General features: G+C 33.8%; 1 protein-coding gene across 1 annotated transcript in view; it reads right to left on the minus strand.

The window, feature by feature from the left end:
- SDK1 (sidekick cell adhesion molecule 1) overlaps positions 1–18,762 on the minus strand; it is a 1,320,044-nt gene that overhangs the window by 1,138,351 nt on the left and 162,931 nt on the right.

Here is an 18,762-nt window from a genome sequence, read left to right on the forward strand (position 1 = left end):
TTATATTTGATCTTAGAAATTAAAGGGAACTATTAGAGCTTAGTGGGGAGAAGGGAGGCAAGATATCAACAAGATCAGCCCTACACTTTGGAAAACCCTGTTGGTAGTAGAGTAGAGGATAGATTGGAGAAAGGAGAGATTTGAGATCAGTTAAAAGGCTGTACAGATAAGAGCCGATGAAGGTCTGAACTAGCAGGTACTTACATGAGTAGGAAAAAAATGTTTTAAAGGTAGAATCAACCAAATATAGCAATTAATTTAATATGTGAGGTGAGTTAGAATGAAGAAAACAGAATGAAACCAAGAATACAGGCTTGAGTGACTAAGAGAATGTTAATAGTATCCTTAACTACAATAGGAAGGTTGAACATTAGGGAAGATTTAGGGTCAAAGATAATGAGTTATCTTTTAACATATTGAGTTTAAAATGTCAAGAGGAAATCAAGACATTAGAATTGGGTATATAGAGAGTTCTAGAAATTATCAGCATAGAAAAGACAACAGAATGCATAGAAGCTGATGATATCATCAAATAAAAGTGAAATGAGTAGGGGTCCAGGACAGAACATTGAGAGATGTGAACTGTTACAAGGTGTGACATGGATAAGGAATCAGTGTCAGAAATCAAAATTAAGAAAGAGTCATTAGACTTGTCAATTAAGAGATCATTTGTAATTGGGGGATGGCAGTTTCATTTCAATGATGATGCTATAAATCAGACTGCAGAGAGGTTAGAAGAAAAAGGAGACACTGATCATAGGTGGTTTTCTCAAGGATGGCTGTTCTTGAGCCAAGATAAAAAAGAAAAGGAATAACTATCAAGGGTGTTCCAGTGAGAGTTTGTTTTTAAGGATGAGACAGGGGCATGTTTATAGACATCAAAAGATTGAAGAGAGGGGTGAGGGGGGAAGGAGTGAAGGGCAGGGAAAAGATCAAGGTGGAAATAGAGAGAAAGGGAAAATAGTACTGAAGGATACATGGGAGTAATATTTCTAGGAGGGGAATTGGTAAGGCGTGATCGGCAATAGGGAGTTGAGGGTGGAGGATTGTACAGAGTAGGAATGGTTAACGGTAAAGGAGAAAAATGTAATCAACACAATGGTGATAGTCTGGGAAAAAACTAAGAAGTAGAAAGAAAATGACAATGACATGACATGACAATGACATGACAATGAATAGGGTTAGGGAGTCATAAAGAATAAAGATGAAATGATAAAGTATTTTGACCAGATAAGGAAATTTCATAGTTCATGAGCCTAAAAGAAGACTTGTGAGTCAATAGTATGACCATCTCGGTGTACAGCTGCAAAGGAGTGAAGGAATGGGTTATGGGAATTGGGTAAGTTGAGAATTGGACAATTTAAGGAGTTGGAGTTTTAAGGAATTTAACAAGGTATGCTTATTTAACATATGTATGCTTAAGCCCCTTAGTATGAGAGCAGATCAAGATGAGAAAGCTTGAGAGCCAGACAGTGAATCCATTGAAAAAGAGATGAGATTGTTTTGGGGGGGAGAGATCAAACCATTATTATTTAAGCATTTTTTAATTTTTTTCTCAAATACCATGGTTATTCATCCACATCTCAAATATTGAAAGAAATATCAGATATGATGTAACTGAAAGAAAGAGAGAAGAAACATGGTTAGAAAAAAGGCTATCTTTTTTCCCAGATATTTTTCATCAGATTATTTTAAGATATCCATTGTTTTTTGTAAACAAGGTTTTTGTGAGAAGTATCACAAATCTTTAAGATATTTGAATTTTACAATTGGATCTCCAATTAAGCTGACAAATGTCTGACACTGCATGAAGGTAGAATACTTCATTTGTAAATTGTATTAATTGGGGAAAAGGGTGGGGAGGAATCAAAGGAGTGAGTTTAGAGCTCTAAATTTTGGTTGTAGTTCATATTTCTTACTGGGTCATATGAATTAATGTTTCTTTTTATAATTCCACTTATTTTGATTAAATCATGTCCCTTTTGGGGTTTCTGCAAGAAGCAATCTATTACTATCATGGAATAAATTTTCTCAGTTCTAATTTTCCTCAATCTCTCAGGCATTTGACAATACTAATCAACCCATTCTTTTGAAAATTTTCTCTTCCCTTCATTTATGTGACACTATACTATGTTGTCTCTTCTCTCACCTTTGACTGCTCATTCACTAAAACTTTCATTGGTTCCTCTTCCTTCTACAGCTTTTAACTCTTAGTATTCCCAACAGCTTAGTCTACATTATTCTATTCTCTCTAATGCCTCTTGATTGAAATGTTCTTCTATATTTGAGACTGCAGATAAAATAATTATATTGATGATATCCCTAGGTGTCTTGATTCATAACTCGCTACCCCATTGGCTGAGGTGCTGGTTCCTGAACTTTTAGTGATCAAGTACCAACACCAATTAGCAGAATTATCTTATAAAGAGCCTATTCCTATTTCACTGGGAAGATAAATCAATTACCTGGTCTGTGACCTGCATGAATTGAAATGGGGTCTTTAGCTCAGTTTAGAACTTGGTTAACAATATTTATATCCTGCCAATCTTTTCCACCTTATACTGATCTTCCAGTTTCCACCTACCTTCTAGATTCATGACTCAGTATGACTTTGTATACCTAGAGTTCTGATCAGTGGTTGTAGTCCAAAGACAGAAAATCGAAACAATGTTATACTAAGATATAATTTAAAAAGTATCAAAATCATAGATGTTCACTAGTTACTAGCAAAAAGAATCTTTAACCTTTTCCTATGGAGATTATAATGTTTAAGGAGGTTCTATGATTTAGGGGATTACAGAAGCAGAAATACAGGTATGCCCCACAGGAAGAATTTAATGCTTCTTGTTGATTGATATAACAACATATTGTAATAAAGTTAGGGTATGTTACTCTATTAAGGCATCTGATATAAGAACAAATGGAGAGGGAAGAAGTTGGCCTAGATATAAACAATTTTACAGAATCGCTACATTTAAGATCGAGAAAGTACCTCAAAGGCTAGTACAATTCATGAGTGAAAGAAATCTTCATTATAATTATATCAAATATGGGGTCATAAAATTTCTACCTGATGACTTTCAAGAAAACTCACCACTTTAAAAAAAAAATCCTGACCTTCTATCTTGGCAGAAGAGTGGTAAGGGCTATCTCTTAAGAGACTTGCCCAGGGTCATCCAGCCAAGAAATGTCTGAGACCAGATTTGAAACTACAACCTTTCATCGCGAGGTCTGGCTCTCAATCCACTGAGCCACCAAGCTGCCCCCTCTTTTTAACTTTTTAAAGGACTATAAACAATAAGAGAAATATTATAATGGGCTATGATAGCATCAAACAAGAACTTAACTAGAAACACTAGCAGTAGCAATTAGAGAAGAAAAAGAAATTGAAGCTATGAAAATAGGCAATGAGGAGACCAAGCTATCACTCTTTGAGGATGATGAGATGGTCTACTTAAAGAATCCTAGAGAAACAACTAAAATGCTAGCGGAAATAATCAACACTTTAGCAAAGTTGCAGGATACAAAATAAACCCACATAAGTCATCAGCATTTCTATATATTTCCAACACATCACAGCAGCAAGAATTAGAAATAGAAATTCCATTTAAAATCACCCTAGACAATATAAAATACTTAGGAATCTATCTGCCAAGACAAACACAGGAACTATTTGAACACAACTAAAAAACACTATCCACATAATTAAAACTAGATCTAAATAATTGGAAAAACACTAATTGCTCATGGGTAGGATGAACTAATATAATAAAACTGACAATCCTACCCAATCTTATTTGATGATACTTATAAGTATCATACCCATTGAACTACTAAGAAACTTTTTTACTGAATTAGAAAAAAACCATAACAAAGTTCATTTGGAAGAAGAAAAGATCAAGGATATCCAGGGAAATCATGAAAAAAAAAATGTGAAGGAAGGGGTCCCAGCAGTACCAGATCTCAAACTATACTATAAAGCAGTGGTCATCAAAATGATATGGTACTGGCTAAGAAACAGAAAGGAGGATCAGTGGAATAGACTTGGTGTAAGTGACCCCAGCAAAACAGTCTATGATAAATCCAAAGATCCCAGTTTTGGTACAAAAATCCACTATTTGACAAAAACTGCTGGGAAAATATTGGAGATATTAGGTTTGATTAAACATCTCACACCCTACAAAGAAAAATTCATATTGGATTCAAATTGAATATAAAAAAGGAAATTACAAGTAAATTAGGTGAACACAGAATAGTATACTTGTTAGACAGATGTATGGGAAAGGAAAGACATTAAGACTAAGCAAGAGTTAGAAAACATTACAAACTGTAAAATAAATACTTTTGATTACATTAAACTAAAAAGGGTTTGTAGAAACAAAACCAATGCAATCAAAATAAGAAGGGAAGCAACACATTGGGAAAAATCTTCATAACCAAAACCTCTGACAAAGGTCTAATTCCTTATATTTATAAAGAGCTACTCAATTGCACACAAAAAAAAATCAAGCCATTCCCCAATTGATGAATGGGCAAGGGACATGAATAGGCAATTTTCAGATAAAGAAATCAAAACTATTAATAAGCACATGAAAAAGTGTCCTAAATCTCTTATAATCAGAGAGATGCAAATCAAAACAACTCTGAGGTTGTTACCTCACACCAAGCATATTGGCTAAGATGACAGCAAAGGAAAGCAATGAATGCTGGAGGGGATGTGGCAAAATTGGAACATTAATGAATTGCTGGTGGAGTTGGGAATTGATCCAACCATTCTGGAAGGCAATTTGGAACTATGCTGAAAGGGCACTAAAAGACTGCCCTTTGATCCAGCCATAGCACTGCTGGGTTTAAACCCCAAAGAGATAATAAAGAAAAAGACTTGTACAAGAATATTCATAGCCACACTCGTTGTGGTGGCAAAAAATTAGAAAATGAGAGGATGCCCTCTGATTGGGGAATGGCTGAACAAATTATGGTATATGTTAATGATGGAATACTATTGTGCTCAAAGGAATAATGAACTGGAGGAATTCCATGTGGACTGGAATGACCTCCAGGAATTGATGCAGAGTGAAAGGATCAGAACCAAGAAAACACTGTACATAAGACTGATACACTGTGGTATAATTGAATGTAATGAACTTCTCTAGTAGTAGCAATGCAATAATCAAGAACAATTCTGAGGGGTTTATGAGAAAGAATACTCACCACATCCAAAGGAAGAACTGTGGGAGCAGAAACACAGAAGAAAAACAACTTCTTGGTCACATGGGTAAATGGGGATATGATTGGAGATATAGACTCTAAATGATCACCCTAATACAAACCTTAACAATATGGAAATAGGTTTTGATCAAGGACGCATGTAAAACCCAGTGGAATTGAATGTCAGCTATGGGAGGGGTTGGGGGGAGGAGAAGGAAAGAACATGACTCTAGTAACCAAGGAAAAATATTCTAAGTTGACTAATTAAAATCCCCCCCCAAAAAAAATAAATAAAACTATAGAGATGACAAATAAAAGTAAGAGTTAAGCTCTTGGAGCAGCTAAGTGGCTAGACAAATAGAGAGCAAGGCTAGAGAATGAGGTCCTGGGTCCAAATATGACCTCAGACACTTCTTAACTGTATGACCCTGGACAAGTCATATAACTCCAGTACCTGTCCTTTACCACACTTGTGCCTTAGGATCAATAATTAGTAGTGATTCTTAGATAGAAGGTAAGGATTTTTTTTAAGGATCTGTTTTAAGGGCAGAGCCAAGATGGTGGTTTAGTAGCAGGGAAAGATGAAACAACACTGCCAATCCTTTTAAACCAATTTTTAAAGAGCCTCAAAATGACAGAAGTCAAAATTAAAGAGAAAGACAGAGGTGAAGAGGAGCTCGCACTAAACACATCTTGAAAGGTAGACAGAGAACATTGATTTTTGTGGAATAAAGGGGAACTGGATATAAAACTGTATACAGAGTAGTGCTGGCCAACCACTCCTTCCCCCACCAATTGATCCACAATCTCAGACTGGGCATAGGACAACTTCAGAATCCCAGGACCAAGCCTATAACATGAACAATGGAGCAGCCCAGATCTAGACCCACCTCTTGAAGTCCCAGGCCCTGGCACCAGACCTCAGGGAGGCCTGGAAATCCATAGAGCTTGACCCTTTCAAGCCTCCACTATAGTGGAGACAAAATAGCAAAAGCATTATAGCTCCCAGTGGTAAGACCTATAAGCCATCAGCAGAGGAGACAGAATCAGCACCTTTTATACCTCCAAGTTCACATGCAAAAAAAAGGCTGGGAAAAGGAGAAAATAGCAAAACAAACAACTAATCCTAAAAAATGTCTATTGCAACAAAGAGCAAACCTCAGAATCAATAGGGGACAGTAAAATTCAAGCAACCACATGCAAAACTTCAAAAGATTAAAAAAAACTGGTCTCAGGCTTTGGAAGTATTTAAAAAGGATTTCAAAAATCAAATAAGATAGGTCAAAGAAAAAATGGGAAGCAAAATGGGAAAAAGAAATGAAAGCAATGCTAAAAAAAAAAATACCTTAAAAAGATAAATTGGCCAAACTGGAAAAGAGGCAAAAAAATCCAATAAAGAAAAGAATTCCATGAAAAATATTATAGACCAAATGGAAAAGGAGGATCAAAAGCTCATAGAAGAAATTCATTTTTTATTAGAATTTGGAAAATAAAAACTAATTATTTCACAAGACATTGAGAAGCAATTAAATGAAATAAAAAGAATGGAAAAAATAGAAGAAAAGATGAAATATCTCAGTTTAAAAAACTGACCTGGAAAATCAATCCAGGAAAGACAATTTAAGAATTATTGGGCTATGTGAAAGTCACAACAACAAAAAAGTCTAGACATCATATTACAAGAAATTATCCAAGAAAACTGCCCTGATATTCTTGAACAAGAGGGTAAAATAGAAATTAAAAGAATCTTCCTGCAATAAATCCCCAAATGACAACTCCCAGGAATGTTATAACCAAGTTCAAGAACTCCCAGGACAAGGAGAAAATACTGCAAACAGTCAGAAAGAAATAATTCAGATATCATGGAGCCCCAGTCAGGATTACACAGGATCTGGCAGCTACCACATTGAAGGACAGGAAAGCATGGAATATGATACCTATCAAAACCGACCATATTCTTTCAGGGGAAAGTATGGTCATTTAATAAAATAGAAGATTTCCAAACATTGCTGAATTTTATTTACTTTAACATACTTTAACTTTACTTTAACTTTATTTAACATAAAATTTTATGTCCAAATTTACAAAATTCAAAAGAAGCATAAAAAGGTAAATAAGGAAATAAAACAATTAAGGATTTCAGTAATTGTTTATTATCTATATTCCTATATGAAAAGATAATACCTGTAACTCTTAAAATTGTTATCTTTATCCTATTAGGTAAAAAAAGCTATACATAAAGAGAGGGTGTGGAAATAACCTTTTTAGGACAATATGTAAAAAAATACTTATGGATGACAAAAGAGAATTGCACTATGAGAAATGAGAAGAGAGAAGTAAAATGGGGTAAATTATATGACATAAAGAGGCATGGGGTGAAGGCAATGGAGGGGAAGATGAGGATGGTGACAGGAAATACTTAAACCTTACTCACATTGGAACTGACTCAGTGAGGGAAGAACAGCCAGATTCATTGGGGATAGAATCCTATCTTACCTTATAGAGAAGTAGAAGGGGTATATAAAAAAGGAGGTGGTTATTTCAATAAAATGGAGAAAAAGTAAATCAATGAATTTGGCATGCAACTAAAAAAAAACTAGAAAAAGAACAAATTAAAAATCCCCAGTTAAAGAGTAAATTGAAAATCTTCAAAATCCAAGGAAAAATTAATGAAATTGAAAGTAAAGGAACAATTGAACTAATACATAAGACTAAGAGCTGGTTCTGGGGGAGAAGGGGGGAGAGGAAAACAAATAAACTAGATAGAGCATTGATTAATTTGATTTATAAAAAGAAAGAAGAGACTCAAATTACCAGTATCAAAAACGACAGGGGTGATTTCACCTCTAATGAAGAGGAAATTAAAGCAATCATTAGGAGCTATTTTACCCAATTATATGTTAATAAATCTGATCATCTAGGTGAAATGGATGAATATATACAAAAATATAAATTGCCTAGATTAACAAAAGAGGAAATAGAATACTTAAATAATCTCATCTCAGAAAAAGAAATTGAACAAGTCTTCAGTGAACTCTCCAATAAAAAATCCCCAGTGCCAGATGGATTCACAAGTGCATTCTATCAAACATTTAAAGAACAGTTAGTCACAATATTATACAAACTATTTGGAAAAATAAGGAAAGAAGGAGTCCTGCCATATTCCTTTAATGACCCAAATATGGTGCTGATACCAAAGCCAGGGAGACCAAAAACAGAGAAAGAAAAATGCAGACCAATTTCCTTAATGAACATTAATGCAAAAAAATGTTAAATAAATTAATAGCAAAGAGACTACAACAATACATCACAAGGATTATCCACTATGATCAGGTAGGATTTATATCAGGAATGCAAAGCTGATTTAATATTATAAAAACTATCAGCATAATTGACCGTGTCAGTAACCAAACTAACAGAAATCACATGATTATCTCAATAGATGCAGAAAAAGCCTTCAATAAAATACAATACCCATTCCATAGCACTAGAAAGCATAGGTATAAAAGGGTCTTTCCTTAAAATAATAAGTAGTATTGATTTAAAATCATCAGCAAGTAACACCTGCAATAGGGATAAGTTAAAAGCCTTCTGAATTAATCAGGGGTAAAGCAAGGATGTACGTTACCAACGCTATTATTTAATATTGTACTAGAAATGCTAGATTTAGCAATTAGAGGAGAAAAAGAAATTGTAGGAATTCAAGTAGGCAATAAGGGAACTAAACTATCATTCTTTGTGGATGAAATGATAGTGTACTTAGACTCCTAGAAAATCAACTAAAAAACAACTAGTGGAAATAATAACTTCATCAAAGTTGTACAATACAAAATAAGCCCCCATAAATCATTAGCATTTCTATATATTTCCAACAAAAATCAGCAACAAGAGAAACTTCATTTAAAATCATTCTAGATAATATAAAATACTTGGGAATCTATTAAGACAAACACAAGAATTATATGAACAAAATTGCAAAACACTTTTCACACAAATAAAATTAGATCTAAGAAATTGAAAAAACATGAATTGCCCATGAGTATGCTGAGCTAATATAATAAAATGGCAATCCTACCTAAATTAATTTACCTATTCAGTGCCAAATAACAATGAAAGTACCAAAAAACTAGTTTATAAAAATAGAAAGAATAACAAAATTTATCTACCAAGAACAAAAGGTTAAGAATATCAAGGGAAATGAAAAGAAGATGTGAAGGATGATGGCCTAGGAATACCGGATCTTAAACTATACTATAAAGCAGTAATCATTAAAACAAAATAGAAGGGTGGGTCAATGGAAAAGATTAGGGTTAAATTACTTCATCAATCTAGTGTTTGATAAACCCAAAGATCCCAGATTTTGGTATAAGAATTCACTATTTGACAAAAATTGCTGTGATAATTAGAAAACAATATGACAAAAATTAGGTTTAGATCAATATCTCACACTCTATACCAAGATAAGATCAAAATAGGTATATGATTTAAACATAAAGAGTGATATTATAAGTAAATTAGGGGAACATATAATAGTTTATCTGTCAGATCAATAAGGAAGGGAAGAATTTATGAACAAATAAGAGATGAAGAACATTACAAGATATAAAATGAATAATTTAAATTATATTAAATTTAAAAGTTTTTGTACAAACAAAGCCAGTGCAACCAAAATTAGAAGGGAAGCAATGAACTGGGGGGAAATGTAAAAAAAAAATGCTCTGATAAAGGTCTAATTTCTCAAATATGTAAGGAACTAAATCAAATTTATAAGAAACCAAGTCATTCCCCAATTGATAAATGGTCAAAGGATATGAACAGGTAGTTTTCAGATGAAGAAATCAAAGCTATTAATAACCATATGAAAAAATGTAGAGAAATGCAAATTAAAACATCTCTGAGGTACCACCATAAAATCTGTCAAATTGACCAATATAAAGGAAAATCATAAATGTCAGAGGGATAGTGGCAAAATTGGGAGACTAATGCATTTCTGGTGTAGTTGTGAACTGATCCAACCATTCTGCATGACAATTTGGAATTATGCCCAAAGGGCTATAAAAGAATGCATATCTTTTGATCCAGTAATACCACTACTAGGTCTGTATCCCAAAGAGATTTTTTAAAAAGCAGGAAAGGACATGTTTGTACAAAAATACTTAGTCATTCTTTTTGTGGTGGCAAAGAATTGGAAATTAAAGGGATGTTCCTCAATTGGGGAATGGCTAAACTAATTGTGGTATATGGTGATAATGATGAAATACGACTGTGCTATAAGAAAGGAGGAACAAGATGATTTCAGAAAGAGCTGGATAAACCTATATGAACTGATGTTAAGTGAAAGAAGCAAAACAAAAGAACATTATAGACAGTAACTGGAATATTGTGGAATGATCAAATGTGATACACTTTGTCATTAATAGCATTATAATGAAACGAGGCAATTCTGAATGTCTTATAAAAAATAACACTATCCACCTCAAAAGAAAGAACTGTTGAAATAGGAATGTAAATGAAAATACATGATTTATCACTTGTTTGGTATATATTTTGGGGTTTTAATTTTATAAGATTATTCTTATAAAATTGAATAATAAATAAATAAATGAATAATATGGAAATGTTTTGTGTGATAATATATGTATAACCCAGAAAACATGAACTTAAAAATTTTTTAATAAAATAAAAATAAAAGGAGTTGTTTTAAAATCCAAGAAAGAAGACAAATTATTATTAGCTAATTTAATTTTAAAGGAGGAAAATCATATGGCTAAAATAAAAAATGGAACTTAAAACAAAGAAGAAATAAATGAAATTGTCAGAAAATATTTAAATATTTAAATATGTATATGCTTACAAAACAAATTAAATGAATCAATATTTATGAATATATACAATTAATTCAGAATAAGAGAACAAAAAATAAACTAAACTCAAATTTCAAAAATAAAAATTGAAAAAAAAAGTTAACATTCAAAGAAAAAAGTCAGAGCCAGATGTACTTTGTAAATATAAATTCTATAAGATATTTAAGAAACAATTAGCCTCTATATTCTACAAACTGCTAAAATTAAGATTTTTTGTATCTTATATTCCTACAAGACAAAAATTATCTTAATATTCAAATGAGGGAAGTAGATAAGGCAAGGAATGAGAAATTATAGACTAATATTTAATGAATATTGATGAAAATAATAAATAAGCTTTTAGCAAATATACTACAAAGTTATATTAAAACAAATTATTCATTATGATAAAATAATATTTATATTTTAATTAATAGTAGAGTCACAGGGATATAGCTATATAAATGTATAAACAGGAAGGGACCTCAGAGGCCATCTAGTGGATTCAATATTAGGAACATTATAAAGACAATACAATTCATTAATAACACATCTATCAAAATAACATAATTATATCAATGGATGAAAAAATCCTCAACAAAATAAAATATTTATATAAAAAGTATTGGAACAAATTAACCTTTTACTGTTATGATATACAGTAACAACATAACCTCAAAAGGTTCTGTTATTTGCAATAAGAAAATTCTTGAAAAAAAATTCCAATAAGAAGTCAAGTGAAAATGTTCACTGTCACAACTACTGTTTAAATAGTTGTAGGAATGTTAGCTATAGAAAGAAGAGGTAGGGGAGGAGTAGAGGAACTAAATATTGGCAAAGTTATCCCAATTACACAACAATATGATTCACTTAGAGAAATTATGAGATTCGATGAAAAAAAGTAACTGAAAAAAATAACTTCATTAAACTAGAACCAACCAAAAGAAAATCAGCCTTTACTGCACATTATTAATAAAAACTAGCAAAAGAAGCTATAAAAATAAATTCCATTCAATATCTATAAGATACATAAAAAATATCTGGAAGCTAAACTACCAAGATACTCTCAGAACACATATGAATATAAACACAAAATTATTTTGTAGACACAAAAGATTAAAATAATTGGAAAAGCATGTTTAGAAATGAACCATGACAATAAAGAAGGTGATTATACAATGTAAATTACATTATAGATTTAATACCTTATCAATCAAATTATCAAGGGCTTACAAATCAAAATAATAATAAGGGCCAAGATTCTTTGAAAAACTTGAAATTAATAACTAGGTATCAAACCAGGTATCAAAATATATTGTAAAGCAGTGGGCATCGAAACTACATGGAAAGGGACAGTTAAGAGTGGCTCAGTAGACTAGAAAACCATGGCTAGAGATGGGAGGCTGAGTTCAAATAGGACCACAGACACTTTCTTAGCTGTGTGACCTATGCAAGTCACTTAATCCCTATCAACTAGCCCTTACCTCTCTTCTGCCTTGGAACCAATATTTTGAATTGATTAAAAGATGAAAGATTAAAAAAACTATGTGGAAACATCTACATAAAATTATGAAGAGTAAAATGAACAGAACCTAGAAAATATTATATAAGGCAACAGAAATATTTGAAGAATGACTTGGATAAGTGCACCTCCACAGAAAGAATTAATAAATATAAATAATACACAGTTTTTAAAATACATAATGACAGGGAGACAGACAGATCGCAGACAGACTAAAAAATATCTTTCCAAATAATGAGTTTAGCAAACTTACAGAATAAAAGATAACCTCCCCTATAAACAATTAAATTTATTTATTTTAGTTACACATTGCTAAAACATACAATATTTCAAAAGGAAAAATATTTGTAATGGAAACAGAAACTATTGCATACTCACATTCTTCAAAAGAAATGTTACGTCCCAAATAGCAGATAAATATAAGTATATTGTTACAGATAAAAGAGTGGTTGCCTTAAACTGTGACCGCAAAAATATGGTTTCAAGACAGTGTCTTGAGTTAAATCAAAAATAAGGTGGTTGCCATGGGAAAAAATCCCAAATATGAAATACCCAAGTCAGCTGGGTTTTTATGAAGATTTTAATTAATACAAATAAGGAATTAAGGAAAAGGAGAGAAAGAGAGTAAGAGGAAATAATGAGAAAAAGGCTAGGCCAGCCTAGGCTTAAGCCTTAAGAGAGAGATCAGTCAGTCTTTAATCCACTCACCACAAGATTTGTCCCAAGCAAGATTCTAGTGTTCAGAGAGACCCTCCAGTTTAGCTCCTCAGCTCCACTAAGTTCAGCCACCAAGCCCTCCAATTCAGCTTTGGCAAGCTCAACTTTTTAGAGGCCTTTCTGACCTCTTTTTAAAGAGAATTTTCTCCTGTCACCTCCCCTTAAGTTCTCACATCTACCAATCACAGTAGATATTTTCACAGGACTGGCCATTCTTAATTCACACCTTCTTTAGTTCTCAACTTCTCTGGGTAGACTAAAACTTCTGAGTAAGTTCACACCTCTTTACCCCTTGCAAGTTTGCAAGGTGACTGACCTTTATGGGTACTTAGCACCTTTTTGTATTAGATCTAAAAATAGACTTAGCTTAAGGCTTTTGCCTCACTATAAGTATGAGGTAAGTACTTTCTCATTGTTCAGTAAGGACTTTTATATCTTTTTCTTCCCTTAAAGTATGCTTAAGTATGGGTGGAGTAATGTTAGAGTTCTCACATTCCTGATCAAGTACCTTCATTGTTTAAAATGGGGAATGGTCTTAACCAAATGTTCTAAGGTAGAGTCTGAGAATTTTTAACATTCACAAGTCTGAGAAATTTTAAGATTCACAATATTTATATATGTGTGTATGAATAATGGGCAATTAAGGTTGAATCAACCAATGAACAAGCATTTATTGAATGTCTATTATATTCCAAATACTGTGGCAAGCACTGAGGATACAATGTCAAAATTGAAATACTATTTGAACTGAGGTAGATTACAGTCAACAGGAGTCAGAGGAAGGCATGTGTTTATATATGCAAAATAGCTAAAAAAGTAAATAAATTAAAATGAAGAAATGAAGAGGCACCAACAGCTGGAATGATCAGGAAAAGCATCATGTTTCTCATAGGTGACACTTGAGATGTGTTTTAATGGAAGCTAGGAAAAAATTGAGTTTGGCCTATAAAAATACACTGCACTAAATATAGTGAAGATGACAATATATTTTAAATTAATGCATATCTTTACTGAATTAACAATTAAAATCTACATGAGTAATTTTCTAGTATTTGGCAAAATGAGGTATGCCAAGAAAACAAAGCAATCAAGAATGATAGATTTTTCCCACGTAATGATAATCAAAACTCTAAGAAATGATAACAAAAAACAGAAAGTGAATCAAAAGAGTATAACAGATTATAAAAATGAATTATATTTAATATAAACATTTAAATTATGAATATATTATGTACAACAAAACAAAATTAACAAAACAATGGAGTAAAGAATCATTTTTATAGTATATTCCGGAGACAACTGGTTATCATAGATAATAATGACTTTGGATTCCTATTTTATGCCCTATGTGACCATAAATTCCCCAAAGTGGAATTACTGGATCAAAAAATAAATAATAGTAATAATAGAGACAGGAGTAATAGCAGCAGCAGCAACTGACATTTATGCAGCATTTTAAGGTTTGAAACAAAGAACTGGAGACAATATGAGTACCTATTGATTGATGGGATGGTTAAACAAGTGATGATTCATGAAGATATGAACATGAGAGGTAGTATAGTGTAACAGATAGGATATTGGATGCGAAATCACAAAAAAACTGTATTAAAAATCACAACACAGATAATACTTACTAGCTGTGTGATCCAGGGCAATTTGCTGAATTTCTCTATGCTTCAGTTCCTCATCTAAAAAATGTAGGATTTGGATCTAATAACCTATAGAGTCCCTTCTAATTTGAATACTATGGCTCTATTGCTTATCAGATACATTTTGGGAAAGATTACTTTTGGATATAGTTTAAACTAAATGGTCTCTGAGGTCCCTACAACTCGAATTTTTAAATTCAATTAATGTTACAGAATACTTAATGCATTATGGTAAATAAAGAACAGGAAGAATTGAGAGGAAAATGAGAAGGCATGTGAACTGATACAGTGAAATAAGAAAAACTATAAAAATAACAAGTATTTATTAAATGGCTACTGTGCACCAAATATTGTGCTAGGAATACAAATACAATGAATGAAATGATGTCTACTCACAAGGTGCTTTTATTTTAATTCTAAAGCATTCAATAAATATAAACTGTTTTTTGGAAGCCCATAAAAATCCAGTGTTCTTGTAATGTAGCCAGTATTCTCATAGTAAAGGAATTGCTTGCTAGACTAAAGGAAATAACAAGTCTATATTAAAAGATTAGGAACTCCATGTTGCTACACTACTTACATGCTGGGTACCAGTTGTAGCAAGTTGTAGCACTGCTTTTAGTGTGTATCTTTCACAAGTACAATCCCAAAAAATATTGCTTTTTTCTTTAAAAACAAAACAAGGGAGGCAGAGTAAAGATGGCAGCCTAGAAGGAACAGAACTTCAGACCTCTGAATACCCTTCCTAACAGATCACAAACTGAATGCTCCCAGGGGACTGAAAATCAAACTAAACAACAAGACAGAACCAAGGAACCCTTCTTCTGGACTTAATTCAAAAGGTATGCCCCAGAAAATCCAGAATCCGAGAACACTTGGGTTAAAGGGGAACACAGAAGGAAGGTTCCAGGACCCATCCCCCCTTCCACCCAGAGCACTGAGATTCCAGCGGTAGCGGGAACTTCTGGGTGGGCAAAGGTGCTGGTCTGAAGGGAATACCTGGCGAGCAGGGCTGGCAAAATTCAGAGCATCCAACTCAGATAGCGGGGAAGGAGCTAGAGAGGGAGCATAGACCTGGCAGCCTTGCCAGAGCTGTGGAGATCCTCCATATTTGCTCCAGCCTTCCAGGAAGTTTTGGACTCAGAGCACACCCAGCCCAACTAAGCTGAACTTAATCCCATCAAAAGTCACCAGAACTCAGGGAAGCTCAGGCTCCACACTAATCCTCATTGACTGCTGGACTATAATCCAATAAAAAGCCTCCAGAGGACAGGGAAGCTCAAACCCCAATAACCCCCCACCAGAGACTACACCGAGAGATCTCCTGTTAAAGCTCCAAAAGGGGAGACTGACAGAAGCCCCCAAAACCAAAAAAAAATGAGAGGACCAAGAGCACAGACAAATACGGGGGAGGGGGGGGTGAATTTGAGCAAACAACAGAAAAAGAAGAAAGAAACTACAATATTCAGTATCTATTCAGCAAACAGAACAGAGGAGAAGAGACCAACAAATGATGAATCAGAAATCCCAGTGAACTGGATACAGGCTGTGGAAGAACTAAAAACACAATTAAGAGAGGCTGAAGACAATTGGGAGAACTTAAAAATTAAGATAAGTCAACTGGAAACACAGGCACTTAAACTAAAATGAGAAAATAGTGTCTTGAAAGCCAAAGTCAACCTGCTGGAAAATGATGCAAAGGAGATGAAACATGAGGCAAAGGAGATGAAAGACGAGGTAAAGAGGATGAAAGACGACCTGCAAAGAAAATCAGACCAGAAGGAAAAGGATGACCAAAAAGCCAGGGATGAAATCCATTTTTTAAGAACCAGAATACAACAAATAAAATTAAGTGACCTCACAAGGCAGCAGGACACTATAAAAACAACAACAACAACAACAACAACAAAAAGAATGAAAAAATTGAGGAAAATATGAAGCATCTCATTCAAAAACAGATGATTAGAAAATCGTTCGAGAAGAGACAATTTAAGAATCATTGGTCTACCAAAAGAACATGACAAAAGAAAAAGCCTAGACATAATACTACAGGAAATTATTCAGGAAAACTGTCCCAACATCCTCAAACAAGAGGGGAAAGTGGAGATTGAAAGAATCCACTGATCACCTCCTGTACTTAAACAACAACTGACAACACTCAGGAATGTTATAGCCAAATTCAAAAACTATCAGACCAAAGAAAAGATATTACAAGCTGCCAAGAAGAAGAAGCCATTCAGATACCATGGAAACACAGTGAGGACAACATAGGATCTGGCTGAATCCACCCTGAAGGACTGAAAGGCATGGAATATGATATTTTGGAAAGCAAGAGAATGGGGTCTACAACCAAAAATCAAATACCCATCAAAACTGACTATATTCATACAGGGGAAAGTATGGTCATTCAAAACAATAGAAGAATTCCAAGCATTTGTAAAGAAAAGAACAAACCTGAACAGGAAATTTGATGTCCAAGCACAGAACTCAAGAGAATCATCAAAAGGTAATTAAAAAAGAGGGGGAAAAGAAAAACAAAACAACAAAATTTTTTAAGAGACTCAATACATTAAAATGATATGTATCCCTATAACAAAAGAGGTCATTGATAACTCTTAAAAACTGTTGCTATCTGGTGGCAGCTGGATAGCTCAGTGGACTGAGAGCCAGGCCTAGAGATGGGAGGTCCTGGGTCCAAATCTGGCCTCAGACACTTCCCAGCAGTGTGATCCTGGGCAAGTCACTTGACGCCCATTGCCTAGCCCTTACCACTCTTCTGCCTTGGAGCCAATACACAGTATTGACTCCAAGATGAAAGGTAAGGATTTAAAAAAAAGCAACAACAACTGTTGCTAGCACCTGAGCAGCTAGAAGAATTACACTTAGAGGGAACAGTGACAAACTGTATAGGATGAAAGGACAAGACATAAACAGGTATATAGATATATGCATGCATAAATACATATACATTTGTACATATATACACATATATGGATATATATCGATATATATATATATATACACACACAACTAGAGGTAAAAAAGGAGGTTAATACTAAAAGAAATGAGAAAGGAAACAAATGGGGGTAATTTATATGTCACAAAGAAGCTCATGGCACAAGTGGGGAGAACATCGATACACTGGAAGGGTAAAGAGGTTGGAGATAGGAAATACTCAACATTTACGTGCTTTGAAACTGACCCAAAGAGGGAAGAAAAATCCAATCCATTGGGGCAGACAATAGATTTACGCCCTATAGGGGAGTAGAAGGGTAAAAAACGGACTGGTGGGAAGGGAATCAGTACAAGGGAGGGAGAGGGTGGGAGGGCAATTTTAAAAAGACTATAGGGGGAAATAAGGGGGTAATAACAAGGGAGGGGGGTAGAAAGGGAAGTAAAATAAGGGTGGGAAATAGGGAGACTGATTATAAACAAACATTGGTATAGAAGGAAATAGTGAAAGAAGAAAAAGCAGGAACAGGAGTAGAAATCAAAATGCTGGGAAATACACAGCTAGTAATCATAACTCTGAATGTGAATGGAATGAACTCACCCATAAAATGCAAGTGAATAGCAGAGTGGATTAGAATCCAAAACCCTACCATATGCTGTCTACAAGAAACACACATGAGGAAGGTAGATACACATAGAGTGAAAGTAAGAGGATGGGGCCAAATCTATTGGGCATCAACTGATAAAAAGAAGGCAGGAGTCGGAATCATGATATCTGACAAAGCCAAAGTAAAAATAAATCTAGTTAAAAGAGATAGGGAAGGTAATTACATCCTGATAAAAGGCAGTATAGACAATGAGGAAATATCTG

This window comes from Monodelphis domestica, chromosome 7 (genome assembly GCF_027887165.1).
Source record: "Monodelphis domestica isolate mMonDom1 chromosome 7, mMonDom1.pri, whole genome shotgun sequence".
Lineage (NCBI taxonomy): Eukaryota > Metazoa > Chordata > Mammalia > Didelphimorphia > Didelphidae > Monodelphis > Monodelphis domestica.